The 14,390-nt window shown below is 45.1% G+C and overlaps 1 protein-coding gene and 1 pseudogene across 4 annotated transcripts in view; both read left to right on the top strand.

The window, feature by feature from the left end:
* Nucleotides 1–14,390, top strand: part of Ubac2 (UBA domain containing 2) — a 156,785-nt gene that overhangs the window by 102,432 nt on the left and 39,963 nt on the right. The gene's annotated exons all lie outside the window — the stretch shown is intronic.
* Nucleotides 66–13,672, top strand: LOC105944401 (annotated as a pseudogene).

Below are 14,390 nucleotides of genomic sequence, written 5' to 3'. Positions count from 1 at the left end.
ATTGATTTGGGATTGGTTTTTCTAGGCAGTTACGATTTTTAAAGCTTTTCAGACAAAAACTAGAGATGGTGCAAGATAGGAAAGGGGAAGAGAAGGTGCACCATCTGGAAGGAGTCCCTTGTGGGTTCTGGTTGGTCTCCCTCTGTTCTCCCCATGGCACTTTATACTAAAAACAAACAATGGGAGCTGGGCGTGGTGGTGCACGCCTTTAATCCCACCACTCTAGAGGCAGAGGTAGGAGGATCTCCATGACTCTAAGGCCACTCTGAGATTAAGTTATAAATTCCAGGTCAGCCTGGACTAGAGCCAAACCCTACCTCAAAAAACAAAAACAAACAAACGAAAAAACAAAAACCAATGTGTCTTATAACCTCCTCCCCGTGCCTGTGCAGCATCCTCACCTCTCACCTCCTCCCCGTGCCTGTGCGGCGTCCTCGCCTCTCACGTCCTCCCCGTGCCTGTGCGGCGTCCTCGCCTCTCACCTCCTCCCCGTGCCTGTGCGGCGTCCTCGCCTCTCACGTCCTCCCCGTGCCTGTGCGGCGTCCTCGCCTCTCACCTCCTCCCCGTGCCTGTGCGGCGTCCTCGCCTCTCACCTCCTCCCCGTGCCTGTGCGGCGTCCTCGCCTCTCACCTCCTCCCCGTGCCTGTGCGGCGTCCTCGCCTCTCACCTCCTCCCCGTGCCTGTGCAGCGTCCTCGCCTCTCACCTCCTCCCCGTGCCTGTGCGGCGTCCTCGCCTCTCACCTCCTCCCCGTGCCTGTGCGGCGTCCTCGCCTCTCACCTCCTCCCCGTGCCTGTGCGGCGTCCTCGCCTCTCACCTCCTCCCCGTGCTTCTGCAGTGCCCTTACCTCAAGCCATCCCCCTGCCTAGTCACTAATCAGGACTTTTAAGTGCTCAGTGCATCAAAAATGGAATTCTTAGTAAACCTGGCAAGGAGAGGACTTTATAAGATGCGGTGATAGTTTGTTTCTGCAGATGTACCTGTTTTCTGATGGTCAGAGCCTCGCCTCCTTTCCAAGCTCCTAGCACAGCACTCACACACTCTATTGTGTTCTCCTGCAGCTCAGGATGCTGGGTCCTTCCCAGGTGTGTCCTCCTGGCTCAGGAATCTGCCATGGTCCAGTCGCTGAGTTTTCTTAAACACATGGCACTTTCTGGGTACTGGGCATTTGTGGTAGACTATATTAGTTGTTCCTGTGTTCTTTGTTCAAAAGTATTTGTTTAAAATATTTCTAGTTTTCCTATGTCCTCTCCTTCTGTGTTATTCAGCTTTCTGTTGCTGTGACAAAATGCCTGAGAAAACCAACTTAAAGGATTGCTTGGCCCTTCTAGGCCTGTGACGGTAGAATATCATGCAGGGAATAAGTGGTAGGGAAAGCTGCTGAGCTCCTAGAAGCCAGGAGGCAAAGAGGAAGGATCATGGAAGGGGCAGAGACAAAATGTACCTTTCAGAGACACATCCCCAGCAAACAACTTCCTCTTCAGGGCACACTACTGGGGACTTGCTTCCTCCAACTAAGCCCCACCTCTTGAATTTCAGCTACCTTCCAGTAGCTCATCTGTGGATGGATTAATCTGTTGATGAGGTGAGAGCCCTCTGAGCCAGTTGCTTGCCAGTGACCCTCTTGAACCTTGCTTCCTTACAGACCAGAACACCTGAGCTTTCAGGGAACATTGCAAATGCAAACCATAACACCAACGCTTGCTTCTTATTGTTTATAATCACCATCCTACCAGGTGTGAGATAATATTTTGTTGTGGTTTTAGTTTGTACTCACCTGTTAACAGGTGATGTCATCTTTGGAAAAAATGCTTGTCCAAGTCCTTAAGGCCAAAGAGTCCAATAGTTTGGGAGTTTGTGGGGGTGGATATATTTTTTTAAGCTATTAAGTTATAGGAGAGTCTTATTCTTTTCAGTTTAGGAATTAGAGATTGGAGTCAAGTGAGTTCTTTTGTGAATTCCTTTCTACTTATATGATCAGGAATTTGTTGTTGTTGTTATGATGGTCATGCTGGCCTTTACCATTCCCGTTGCCTTTCATACTCTTTGGTATTTGATATATATCCTGTAAATGTTGAATTTTAAAATTTGATGTTATCAAACAAATGCTCTCCGTGCAGTAGAACACTGTAGTTGTTAGCACACTTTCAGTGTGATCTGCTTACTGCTGTCTGTAGAGGTAGAGTGCCATGACGTACCAGTCGAGAGAGGGGCTGAGCTGCTGGTGGTAGAACCAGAGCAAAAGCTAGGTGTTCTGTTCCTGGCCAGTGAGACCAGTGCCTCCCACTGCACACCCAGAGCTCTCGGCCATGCCTGTTCCAGCCACATGATCCTTCCATACAAAAAGCTGTTCTGAGATCTTCCCTTGACCTTCACTTGAAGTGAGTCCCTGCTCATCACTGGATGTGTGATTCTGGAGGGCAGTCTTGCACATGGCATTTAAAGTGTCCAGAAACATGGAACGGCAAAGCCAACAGCTTCCTGTGTCCTTGTCTCCCTGTGCAGCTCAGGTCACGTCTCCCACAGCCTCATCATCTTGCCTTTCTCTCATTCCTGACTATGAGCATCTACAGCACAGGATGGTTCAGAGACCGTGTAAAGGGCTGTTTAAAGTCGCTTTGTCCAGCTGTAAGTCGTTCTGCTACAAAAATAACAATGAAGAGAAAGAGTGGCAGGCAGCCCCACGTGTTGGGGAGATTACTGGTAGATTAGCATATCGGTTGCAGCCCCAAGTTTTCCCATGGGCTCCTCACATTGTCGCCCTATCAAGAGGCTGAAGGTCTTGATAATTTTGATTATCTTACAACTGTTGAGCTACTTTCTGAAGTAGAAGAGTCCAGTGTTTCCTCTTTGGACTGATTGTGTTGATATTTCTATGTTGCTGATAACCTCAGAGAAAAGACTATGGTAAAGTCAAAATATGCTATATTTAACTTATTCATTGTTTTTTAAAATCCTGCTTACTGGGGGCTGGAGAGATGGTTTAGCAGTTAAGGTGCTTGCCTGTGAAGACTAGGGACCCAGGCTCAGTACCCACGTAAGTCAGATGCACAAGGTAGCACATGCATCTGGCGTTCATTTTAGAGTGCTAGAGGCCCTGGTACACCCATATTCTCTCTGTCCCTTTCTCAAAAATAAATAAAATAATTTATTTTTTAAATCCTGCTTAGTAACCAGTTTTGCTGTATCTATTGTAACCTAAGAACATTTAAGGTAAGACATCAGAAGTATTTTGTTGTTAAAAAGACTTATTTAAAAAAATAATCCTAACTCTTTTATAAATCTTAAAAGACATAGTTCTATAAATATCTAGATCTTTCTTGGTATTCATATTTCCTTTCTTGAAAAAATTATCTTTAGGGTTACTAAGAATACACCAGCTTTCCAGTGTACAGTTTCTAAAGATACAAAGCAGTCTTCTTACTCTGGAAAGTTCCTTCCTGTTTGCTGTTCTATCCTACAACTGCCAGAGTACTTTGCCTTTCCTAGAATTTCATTTATTTAGGATTATATACTATGAAGTCTTTTGTATTTTACTTCTTTCCCTTAATATGATGTTTTTGTATTGGGGTGTTTTTTTTTTAAGAGGGAGAGAGAGAGAAAATTGGTGTGCCAGGGCCTCAGTTACTGGAATCGAACTCCAAATGCTTGAGCCACCTAGTGGACATGTGCAACCTTGTGCTTGCCTCATCTTTGTGCATCTGGCTAGCATGGGATCTGGAGAGTTGAACGTGGATCCTTAGGCTTTGCAGGCAAGCACGTTAACTGTTAAGTCATCTCTCCAGCCCTTGGGTGTGTTTTAGTTGTTATTGGTGGTTGGCTGGTTGGTTTTGTTGTTTGATTATTTGTTTGGGTTTTTTTTCTTATGTATTTTTTTTCAAATATGTTATTTTTATTCATTTATTTGATGGGGAAAGAGGCAGAGAGAGAGAGAATGGACACGCCTGGGCATCCAGCCACTGCAAATGAATTCCAGACACATGTGCCACCTTGTGCATCTAGCTTATGTGCATCCTAGAAAATCAAACCTGGGTCCTTTGGCTTTGCAGGCAAGTGCCTTAACCACTAAGCCATCTCTCCAGCTCCCCCCCCCCCTTTCTATGAGGTCTTGCTATGTACCCAAGCTGGCATGTAAGTCCTGGGTTCACATGACGCCTGGCATAGCTGTACTGTGGGATTTACTTGCAATCAATACAGTGGGGCAGAATGATACTGTGGCTCCCCAGAGTGGGTCATAACAGATCTAGCAGCTTCTGTAATGCTTTCTCTAGGATCACATTCTCTTGTGACCTGAAGACTCCTATGGTGAGGTCCACATGATGAGGAAATGTGGCCTCCTTCCAGCAATTGTACTGACTTGCCATGTATGTCTTTGGGATGTCATGGAGGCTTAGTTCAGTCAAGCCTTCAGGTAAATTTAGATAGACTATATAGATAGCCTCATGAGAGACCATGACCCATACCCACCCAAGTAAACTGCTGCCAGATCTCTGTCTGCCCTTCCCCTCAAAAATCTGTGTCTGTAAGAAATGCTTATTGCTTAAAGCCACTGAATTCTGAGTCATTTGTTGCTGGATAATCCATAGCTACTACCAACATTTTAATACTAAATTTACCAATTTATGAACATGCTGTCTCCACATTTATTTAACTCTGTTTTATTAATTTATTTGAGAGAGAAAGAGAGAGTATGTGGGCATTCCAGGGCCTGTTAACCAATGCAAACAAACTCCAGATGCATGTGCCACCTTGTGTATCTGGTTTTATGTGGGTACTAGAGAATCAAACCTGGATCCTTTGGCTTTGCATCCAAGTGCCTTAACCACTAAAACATCTCTACAGCCCCTAACTCTGTTTTAAATTGCCTTTGAAATGCTTAAAGTTTTTTTTGAAATGTTTAAATTTTCAATGTATAACCTTTGTACATCTTTCATTGTGACTTATTTTTTATAGTTTTATCTAATTGTTTATTACTAATGCATACAAAGCAGGCTTGATTTTGTGTTTGCTTATTTCTCTTGCATCCTACAACCTCACTCATTTTGATTATTATTGCTGTTACCTTTTTTTGTGAGTTCCTTTAGGTGTTCCACATACATGATTTTGTCATCAGGAAGTTTTTTTGTATGTTTTACTTCCTTTCCCATCTATGTCACTTGTTTTTCTTGCCTTATTACATTGGCTAAGACCTCTAGTAAGATGCTAAATAAAAGTGGTAGGCTATAGCTTGAAAGAAGAATTTTTTACCACTGAGTTTACATAATTTTCTAGTTTTTTATACTCACATTTAATTTATTTTTAGTCTAAATAAGAAGCAATTTCAATATCAGACCATTTTACTCTTTGATGTAGGCCAATGGCCACACTTCCTGCTACAGCATTTATGAGGTGTAGCCACTGGATTCGGTCCAGTGTCAGCACTCACATTGGTGGAGCTTCTGGAAAGGCTCTTTAGAAGTAGTCTTTCATACTTTGTCTGCTTTCTTTCATTTCTTCTTACTACCAAAACTGCAAGAGATGTCTTAAGGTTTTTGTGTTGTTGTTTTTAATTTAAACTCAAGGATAAAAAATAAAGTTTTGTTATATTTAATATCCTTTCACTGAGGCTTTCTTTTTTAATTAATTAAGAGAGAGTATGGGCATGGCAGGGTCTCCAGCTGCCGCAAACAAACTGCAGACATAGTGTTCAGTAAATACTTGTTGAAAGAATGAACGCGTCCTCCCAGGGTCTGCTTTCCTGGGATCTCGAGTGCTCAGAGTCTGATGCTGGGACACCTTTGCTCCCTGGGCTGCTTTGCGTCATGCAGCTGCAGTGTCACTCTCCCAGGAACGAGGCCCCAATTGTCTGCTTGGTATATCTCTGTCAGCCACAGCTGAGGGTACATAGATCAGCTCCTGGGTGTCATTGCCAGGTTATGATTTCTTGCCCTTGCCCATTGTGGTTTCAGGTTTACATTACAAAGGACCAGAGAACAGTTGGCGTTGACTATCAGTGGTCTAGTGAAGTTTTCTAGCCAGCAAATACTTTATTTACCACATGAGCATTATTTTATAATTCCCTCTCTAAAAATATTAATGGTAGGGCTGGAGAGATGACTCAGTAATTATGATGCTTGCCTGCAAAGCTTGAAGACCCCCTGGTTCAATTCCCCAATAGCCGCATGCACAGTGGCACATGCATTAAGAGTTCATTAGAAATGGCTGGAGGGCCTGGTATGCCCATACTCACTCACTCACTCTCTCTCTCTCTCTTTGCAAAAAAAAAAAGGATAGATTAATAGTTTAGAAAGCCTGAGTAAGTGTGCAGTTGGTGTTCATTTTTAGTGGCCTAAAAGGAAACAGTCTCCTGTTGATTTATACTCTCGGGGTTATGAGGGAATGAATGGCTTGTGCCATTGCTATGTGGACACTCCTGTTTCTAACCATAGCCCAGAGTATGCTCATGTTGCCTGGCCCCTGTAGTCCTTCTCCTAACCCAGGTGCTTGCCTCCAAGTGTTCCTGTTCTAGATGTAGCTTGCCTTCCCAGACACCATTGCCAGTCTCAGGCATTATCCTCCTTGACCAGCCCCTAGCTCCTCACTTGGATGTCTGGCCTTTCTTCCTCTAAGAGGCCTCACTGACCCTAAGGTAGTTCTCCTGGTCTATTGAAATGAGCATCTAAGCACATGGCCTTGTCCTCCTTTCTTTCCTCCCTCTTTCTTTATGGGGGATTATACCCAAGAATTCATGCCTGCTGGGCAGATGCTCTATCACGAGCTATACTACCAATTCATGCTCTGTTTTTAAAGCTTAAGTTTTTCCATTTCTTTCTTTTTAAAAAATATTTTATTTATTTATTTGAGAGAAAGAGGGAGGGAGGGAAAAGAGAGAGAGAAAATTGGCATGCCAGGGCCTCTAGCCACTGCAGACAAACTCCAGATGTATGCGTCCCCTTGTGCATCTGTCAAACTGGGATCCTTTGGCTTTGCAGTTAAGAGCTTTAACCACTAATCCATCTCTCCAGCCCTTCTTTCTTTCTTTTTGTTGTTTTTATGTTTTTGTTTTGTTTTATTTTTGAAGTAAGGTCTCACTCTAGCCCAGGCTGACCTAGAATTTACTAAATAGTCTCAGGCTGGCCTTGAACTCACTATAATCTTCCTACTGAAGAAGGATAGGAGAAAGCTAGCTTTTTTTTTTTTTCAGGCAGTTTCAGTTGGAGATTGAGGTCCAAAGAGAACTAGGAGATGCCACCTTGCTCTGGCACAGGAGTGGAGCTCCTACCTCATTGAGACTGAGCTACAGCGCTCCCTGCCGCCCACAGTCTAGCAGCTGTCTAAGTAAAGCAGCCCAAGTGGGCTGGTCCTGAGGTCCGCCCTCCAAATCTACAAACCAATCAGGTCTTCCCCTTGTGTACCGGAACCTGATGCTACAAAGGCTGCCTTCAGCCTCCTCCCCTCTCTCTAGATCCCCTCTTCTCTCTCCTTGGACACGTGTGAGTCTGGTTTCTACCCCCTCCCAGATGAGTGGGGTGGGAGAGCACAGCATTGTTTCTTTCATCTGAACTTTTCTGCTTGCCTCTATTTTATAGTTTGGAATCATTTCCCACTTTGATTACTTGTATGATTTTCCTCTGATCTCCAAATCTACCACGTGGGTGCTCTCACCAACTCTAAGCTTGTAATTTCTTTAAACTCAGGGTGCCCATGAGTGTGACCCTCTTCATTATATATTTCCCCTCTGAGTCTCCTGGTCTCTGCTTTGACATCTGCCCTCTTATTTTTCCTTGAACCTCACCATTTGCCCTCTTAACTTCCCTACATGGAAAAGCGCATGGCAGAGGTCATGCGGGTTCCTCTAAGTCTCCCTGCACAAGCTCCTGGATTCTACTTTCCACTTCCTAACAGCTTTGCCATAATCTCTGTTCAAAGGCCTTGGTTTCTCTTAAGTGAGCGTCATGAACTCCCCTCCATGTACAATCCCAGTGTCCCTTAAACCCCATAATTTGTGATTTCTTCCAAATAAACTTAATAATTCATAATTTATCCTTCCTGAGTCTGTCTTAATTAATTCTTTGTTAAAGATAGGACAGAACCAAAACCTTGGGGTTCATAAATTCTGGGTGACCCCTCCTGAACTCCAGAATCCTCAGCCTCCTCAGTGCTGGTATTATGGGTGTGCCAGGGTCTCCTGTCACTGCAAACAAACTTGACACATGTACTACATCATGTGTCTGGCTTTACATGGTTATTAGGGAATTGAACTTTGGGGTGGCAGCCTCTGCAAGGAAGCACCTTTAACCACTGAGCCATCTCCTCGGGTCAATAGCCTAATTTTTTAACAAACTGTGATAGTCTGAGTGTATGCTCCCCCAATAGACTCAGATGTTTTATTAAAGCTTGTAACTTGGATTTCCAGGCACCTGGATGGAGGAGGTGTCACTATGGGCCGATTCTGGGGTCCAGCCCTAAGGTGTGACTGTGGGTGGATCTGAATTCCAGCCCAAGGTGTACGGAGTGCTTGAGCTCTGCTGGGGTTCCCAGAGTGTGCTTGCTGGTGGTGCTGGTGGTGGTTTCGTCTCTGTGTGGATTTGGTAAAAGGGGCCAGCTTCTGCCATTAAGGAACTTCTCCTGGATCTGTAAGCCTGAAATAAATGTCAGTTCTCCCATAAACTGTGTCTGGTTTGGAGGTTCATCCCAGCAGCGTAGAGCCAGCTGACTGCAGCACAAACTATGGCTTTCAAGAAAAAACTGTTGGAAGGATGTAGCTCGGTTGGTAGGTGGCTTGCCTTGACTCAGTTCCCACCACCGCGTGAAAACTGGACGCGATGGTGCACTCTTGCAGTCCCAACACTTTTGGGAGGTCGAAACAGAGGATCAAAGGTTCAAGGTCACCCTTGGCTTCACAGAAAGTTCAAGGCCAGCCTGGAATACATGAGACTCTATCTCAATAATAATAATAATAATAAAACTAACTAAAACTAAAAGAATAATTTTTTTAAAAAAGAATGTATAGGGGCTGGAGAGATGGCCTAGCAATTAAGCACTTGCCTGCGAAGCCTAAGGCCCCTGGCTCATGGCTCAATTCCCCAGGACCCACATAAGCCAGATGCACAAGGTAGCACATACATCTGGAGTTTGTTTGCAGTGGCTGGAGGCCCTGGTGTGCCCATTCTCTCTATCTATCTGCCTCTGTCCGTCTGTCACTCTCAAATAAATAAATAAAAATAAACAAAAAAATTTTTAAAAATGTATAAATCTAAGGCAGCATAATAAGTGGTGATCTGAAAACTTTTGGTAGGAACTGGGTAATTGTAATATAAGGACTCACACCCCATCTTGCCATGAAACAGTGTGGTGTGATTATAAAATGTTTATGGGAAACTTGGAAGCTTTAATCCATTGTGCATATCAGAAACATTTTACAATAGTGCTTTGTTGGGTGGACAACTCAAGGTTGTACTGGTGTGTGGAGGCACAGACAGGTAAACTCCTCTTCCCTCCCACTCATGCTTCCGGCACACGTGGGGTGACCTCTGGGCTGGCTTTACAGTTTACCACGTGGTGTACAGTCCAGGCCGATCTACTCGCCGAACTAAGAGTCTGAATGTGAGCAGTCTTTCATGTCTGGCTTCTTTCTGCCAGCATGATGTTTTCAGAAATTTAAGCCTTAAATACTCCTGGTGAATTTGAGGATTGGCATTTATAGTCTAACAGATGTCCTGTTATGATTTAATTTCTTTATATATTTTATTTATTTGCAAGGAGAGAAATAGAAAGACAATAAGAATGGGTGTGCCAGGGCCTCCTGCTACTGCAAATGAACTCCAGATGCGTATGCTATTTTGTGCATCTGGCTTGACATGGGTACTGGGGAATTAAACCCATGTTGTTAGGCCTTGTAAGCAAGTACCTAAAGTGCTAAGCCATCTTCCCAGCCCAAGATTGTAATGCTAAATGTATTGAATTTACATATTAAGCTGGTAAACATTGTTATTTTATCTTTCCAGTGATGATTTTCACTTCTTAGTATCATTTAAAAAATATATAATCCCAATCATGCTTTTTAAGTTTTCTCTAGCAAGACCTCACATAATTTTTATTGGAATCACTTCTATCATTTGGAAGTCTTGATTGCTAGTATGTGCTGATAGTCGCTCGCTTTCCCACTTCAGGTGCTCGTTCTTCTTATGTTACTACAGTGGGTCTTAGAGGAAATTTCATGTGATTAGCCTGTGGGGCCATCCGCACTTTCAGTCAGAGAATTTACATTCTTCATTAACTCTGTAATTCTCAGCTGTCATCTCTGTATATAATCCTGTCCGTCTCACATTCTATCCCTCATTTGCCTTCAGCCTGATGCCATGTGGTTTGCCATCTTCCCGTGTGCCCTCTGCCCGCTCGGACTCCTTGGGTTCCTCAGCCACAGGGCTTTCACCTCGCTGTGGAGAGAACGTACATAGGAGGCTCTGTGGGCTTGGGGGAGGAAGTGAGGTCCTTGTTGCGCAATCCTGGGTCATCATCTACCTGGTGTTGCCTCCCACACCCACCCTGCGCACTTGAGGCCCCAGCCCAAGTTCCCCAGGAGCCCCTGTGAGCATCCGCACCTCCTCTGAATATTGCTTTTCATTTTGTTAGTGCAGTTCAGGTTTATAGATGTTTTCTGGTTTCACTAAGTGTGAAGTTTATTTTCATTTTCTTTGTTGTCTTGTACTGTGTTTGAGAGAAGTGGCACAGAAGTGACTTGAAATCCTAAGTCCTCTTCCACTGCACACTTTCAAGGCCCGACACAGGCTGTCTTTTCGCACCTATATTGCTCCACACTGCCCCATGGGTCAGAGGCCATGGCTGACGTCCTGTGCTTGCCTGCAAACTGCGTTTCTCTGTTGACTCTCCCAAATCCACCCATAACAGAACTCCACGTTTCCTCCTGGGCCTGGCTGCCTTTTCTTGGGTTTCTTTTCTGCTGTCTCCTCTCTCCTTCCACAGATGTGAGTGTGCTTCTGGGTTAATCCCTTAGTCCTGTCCTCTCTTCTGCTTTATACCCTACCCCTTGCTGTCTGTAGAGCCCTTGGCTTAAATTCCATGCAGTATCTCTCTCTGCTTAACTTTTCCCTTGCGCCACATTGCATGTTTTCTCTGCCTTGAATGTTCTTGGTTATCCACTTGCACCATCCTGTCTCCTCTTTCCTCAGCGGTGCTTCCTCCCAGGGCTTCTGTCACCACCATCTACAGTAGGTCCTGAGTCCAGGTCACTCCGATTTCCTCCATAGAACTTGACTGAGACTGGTGTATGCGTTCACTTGTTTCTTGTCTGTTCTGTCTTTGAATAGGACCATGTTTTTCTTGTCCTCTGTAGTGTTCTTAATAAAGGCACTCCATAAACCCATGTCTAATTAACTTAAATTATATTCATAAAGTATTAGTTGGGCATGGTATTATACCCTGAAATCCAGCACTCAGCAGGCAAAGGTAAGAGAATATTGAATGTTCCAGGCCAGCCGGGCGTGTTGGTGCACGCCTTTAATCCCAGCATTTGGGAGGCAGAGGTAAGAGGATTGCCATGAGTTCAAGGCCACCCTGAGACTCCATAGTGAATTCCAGATCAGCCTGAGCTAGAGTGAGACCCTACCTTGAAAAACCAAAAAAAAAAGAACCAGGCCAGATGAGCTATGCAAGACCCTATCTCAAAAAATAAAGCAATTTTCCAGAAGCGCTGCCACCATGGCCCGCACAGCCCCAGCCCTGCATAGAGCCTGTCTGCCGCCTCGTCCCAGCTGCCGAGAGAAGCGCCAGTCAAGCCGCAGCCACCTCGTCCCGGAGCCCCGCGGCGTCTGTCATCGGAATGGCTGGAATAGTCTTAGTTGTGAAGCTTTTAGGTTTGTTTCAAGGAGGGATTATGCATCAGAAGCCATCGAGGGTGCAGTTGTTGGTATTGACTTGGGTACTACGAACTCCTGCGCTGCGGTTGTGGAGGGCAAACAAGCAAAGGTGCTGGAGAATGCCCAAGGGGCCAGAACCTTTACAGCAGATGGAGAACGGCTTGTTGGCATGCCAGCAAAGCCACTGGATGTCACCAGCCCAAATAATACATTCTGGGCTCCCAAGTATCTCATTGCTGTCGTTAGGATGACCCCAAAGTACAGAAAGACACTAAGAAGACCCTCTGTAAAATTGCTCGTGCTTCCAGTGGTGACGCGTGGGTTGACGCTCACGGAAAACTCTATTCTCCAAGTTAGACTGGCGCGCTTGTGTTGATGAAGATGAAGGAGAGTGCAGAAAGTTACTGGGGTCACAGAGCAAAAAATGCCGTAATAACAGTTCCTGCTTATTCCAGTGACTCACAGAGACAAGCCATTAGCTGCTGGCCTAATACCGGGCTGGCCGTGCTTTGGGTGATCAGTGACCCCACAGCTGCTGCTCTCACCGACGGTGTAGACAAATCTGAAGATAAGACTATTGCTGTATATGACTTAGGTGGTGGAACTTTTGATATTTCTATCCTGGAAATTCAGAAAGGTGTGTTTGAGATGATATCCACAAATGGGGGCACAGTTTTAGTGGTGAAGACTTGACCAGGCCTATTACAGCACATTGTGAAGGAATTGAAGAGAGAGGCAGGGGTTGATTTGAGCAAAGACAGCATGGCACTTAGGAGGGCGGGGGAAGCTGCCAAGACGGCCAAGTGTGAACCCTCTTCGTCTGTCACAGACTGCTACCAACTTATCCCTGACGGTGGATGCTTCTGGACCCAAGCACTTGAAGATGAAGCTGACTTGAGCTTAGTTTGAAGGTGTTGTTACTGACCTAATCAAGAGAACTATTGCTCCATGCCAGAAAGCTATGCATGATGCAAAAGTCAGCAAGAGTGGGCTGGAGGGATGGCTTAGTGGTTAAAGCATTTGCCTGCTAAGCCAAAGGACTCAGGTTCGATTCCCCAGGTCCCACATGAGCCAGATGCACAAGGGGGAGCATGTGTCTGGAGTTGGTTCGCCATGGCTAAAGGCCCTGGTGCACCCATTCTCTCTCTCTCTCTTTCTTTGTCAAATAAATAAATAAATAAGAAGTCAGCAAGAGTGACATTGGAGAAGTGATTCTTGTTGGTGGCATGGTGAGGATGCCCAAGGTTCAGTGGACTGTAAGATCTTTCTGGAGCCGCCAGTCAGGGAGGCGTGTCGGCTGGTGACATCACAGACAACGCTGCTCTTAGATGTCACTCCACTGCCTCGCGTATTGACACGCTGGAGCTGTCTTACCAAGCTGATTAACAGGAACACCACTATTCCAACCAAAGTGAGCCACGTATTTTCTCCTGTTGCTAGTGGATAGACTCAAGTCGAAATTAAAGTGTGTCAGGGTAAGAGAGATGGCTGGGGACAGCAAACTTCTTGGAGAGTTTACTTTGATTGGAATTCCCCCAGCTCCTCGTGGAGACCCAGATTGATGTTACATTTGACATTGCTGACAATGGGATCGTGCATGTTTCTTCTAAAGATAAAGGCACAGGACATGAGCAACAAGCTGTATGTAATCCAGTCTTCTGATAGACTAAGCAAAGATGATACAGAAGATATGGTTAAAAATGCTGGAAAAGACCCAAGAAAGAAGGAACAAGTTGAAGCAGTTAACATGGCTGAAGGAGTTATTCATGACACAGAATCAAAGATGGAAGAATTCAAAGACCAGCTGCCTGCTTAGGAGCGCAGCAATCTGAAAAAAAGAGATTTCCAAAGTGAGGGTCTCATGGCTCAAGAAGACAGGGAAAGGGGAGAAGGCATTGGCGGACTGCATCATCCTTTAGCCGGTGTCACTGAAGCGCTTCGTAATGGCGCTCACAACCATGGCGTCAGAACAGGGGGTGGGGGAGGGGGGGCTGGCACTGGTGACCAAAAGGAGAAACAGCACTTGTAGTAATGCCTGACAGAACAAAAGGACAAGATACTGTGAAATAGCGGGGAGTGAAGGGACTTCCTGAGCAGAAAGGGGCAAACAAACTTTAGTCTGTTACTATATTTTTGCAGTATTCTCTATATAATTTCCACAATATGTAAATTTAGTGACAATTAGCTAACTCATTTGACGGTCGATAAGTCCAGCAGTAGCAAGTTGACAGTGTTCAACTTAACCATTGTTCAGTTGCATGTAAGAAGTTGGGGTCGGACTATGTGTCAATCATTATAAAAGTATACCATTGGTCTGTGCTCAAGTGGCCAGATTTTTGTTGTTGTTGTTGTTTATTTGAGAGCAACAGACCGAGAGAGAAAGAGGCAGAGAGAGAGAGAGAATGGGCACACCAGGGCCTCCAGCCACTGCAAACAAACTCCAGCCGCATGCTCCCCCTTGTGCATCTGGCTAATGTGGGTCCTGGGGAATGGAGCCTCGAACTGGGGTCCTTAGTCTTCACAGGCAAGTGCTT

The sequence above is a fragment of the Jaculus jaculus genome, chromosome 3, assembly GCF_020740685.1.
Source record: "Jaculus jaculus isolate mJacJac1 chromosome 3, mJacJac1.mat.Y.cur, whole genome shotgun sequence".
NCBI classification, from domain to species: domain Eukaryota; kingdom Metazoa; phylum Chordata; class Mammalia; order Rodentia; family Dipodidae; genus Jaculus; species Jaculus jaculus.
Note: the sequence above shows the minus strand (reverse complement) of the source record. Positions and strands in the feature narration are given on the sequence as shown.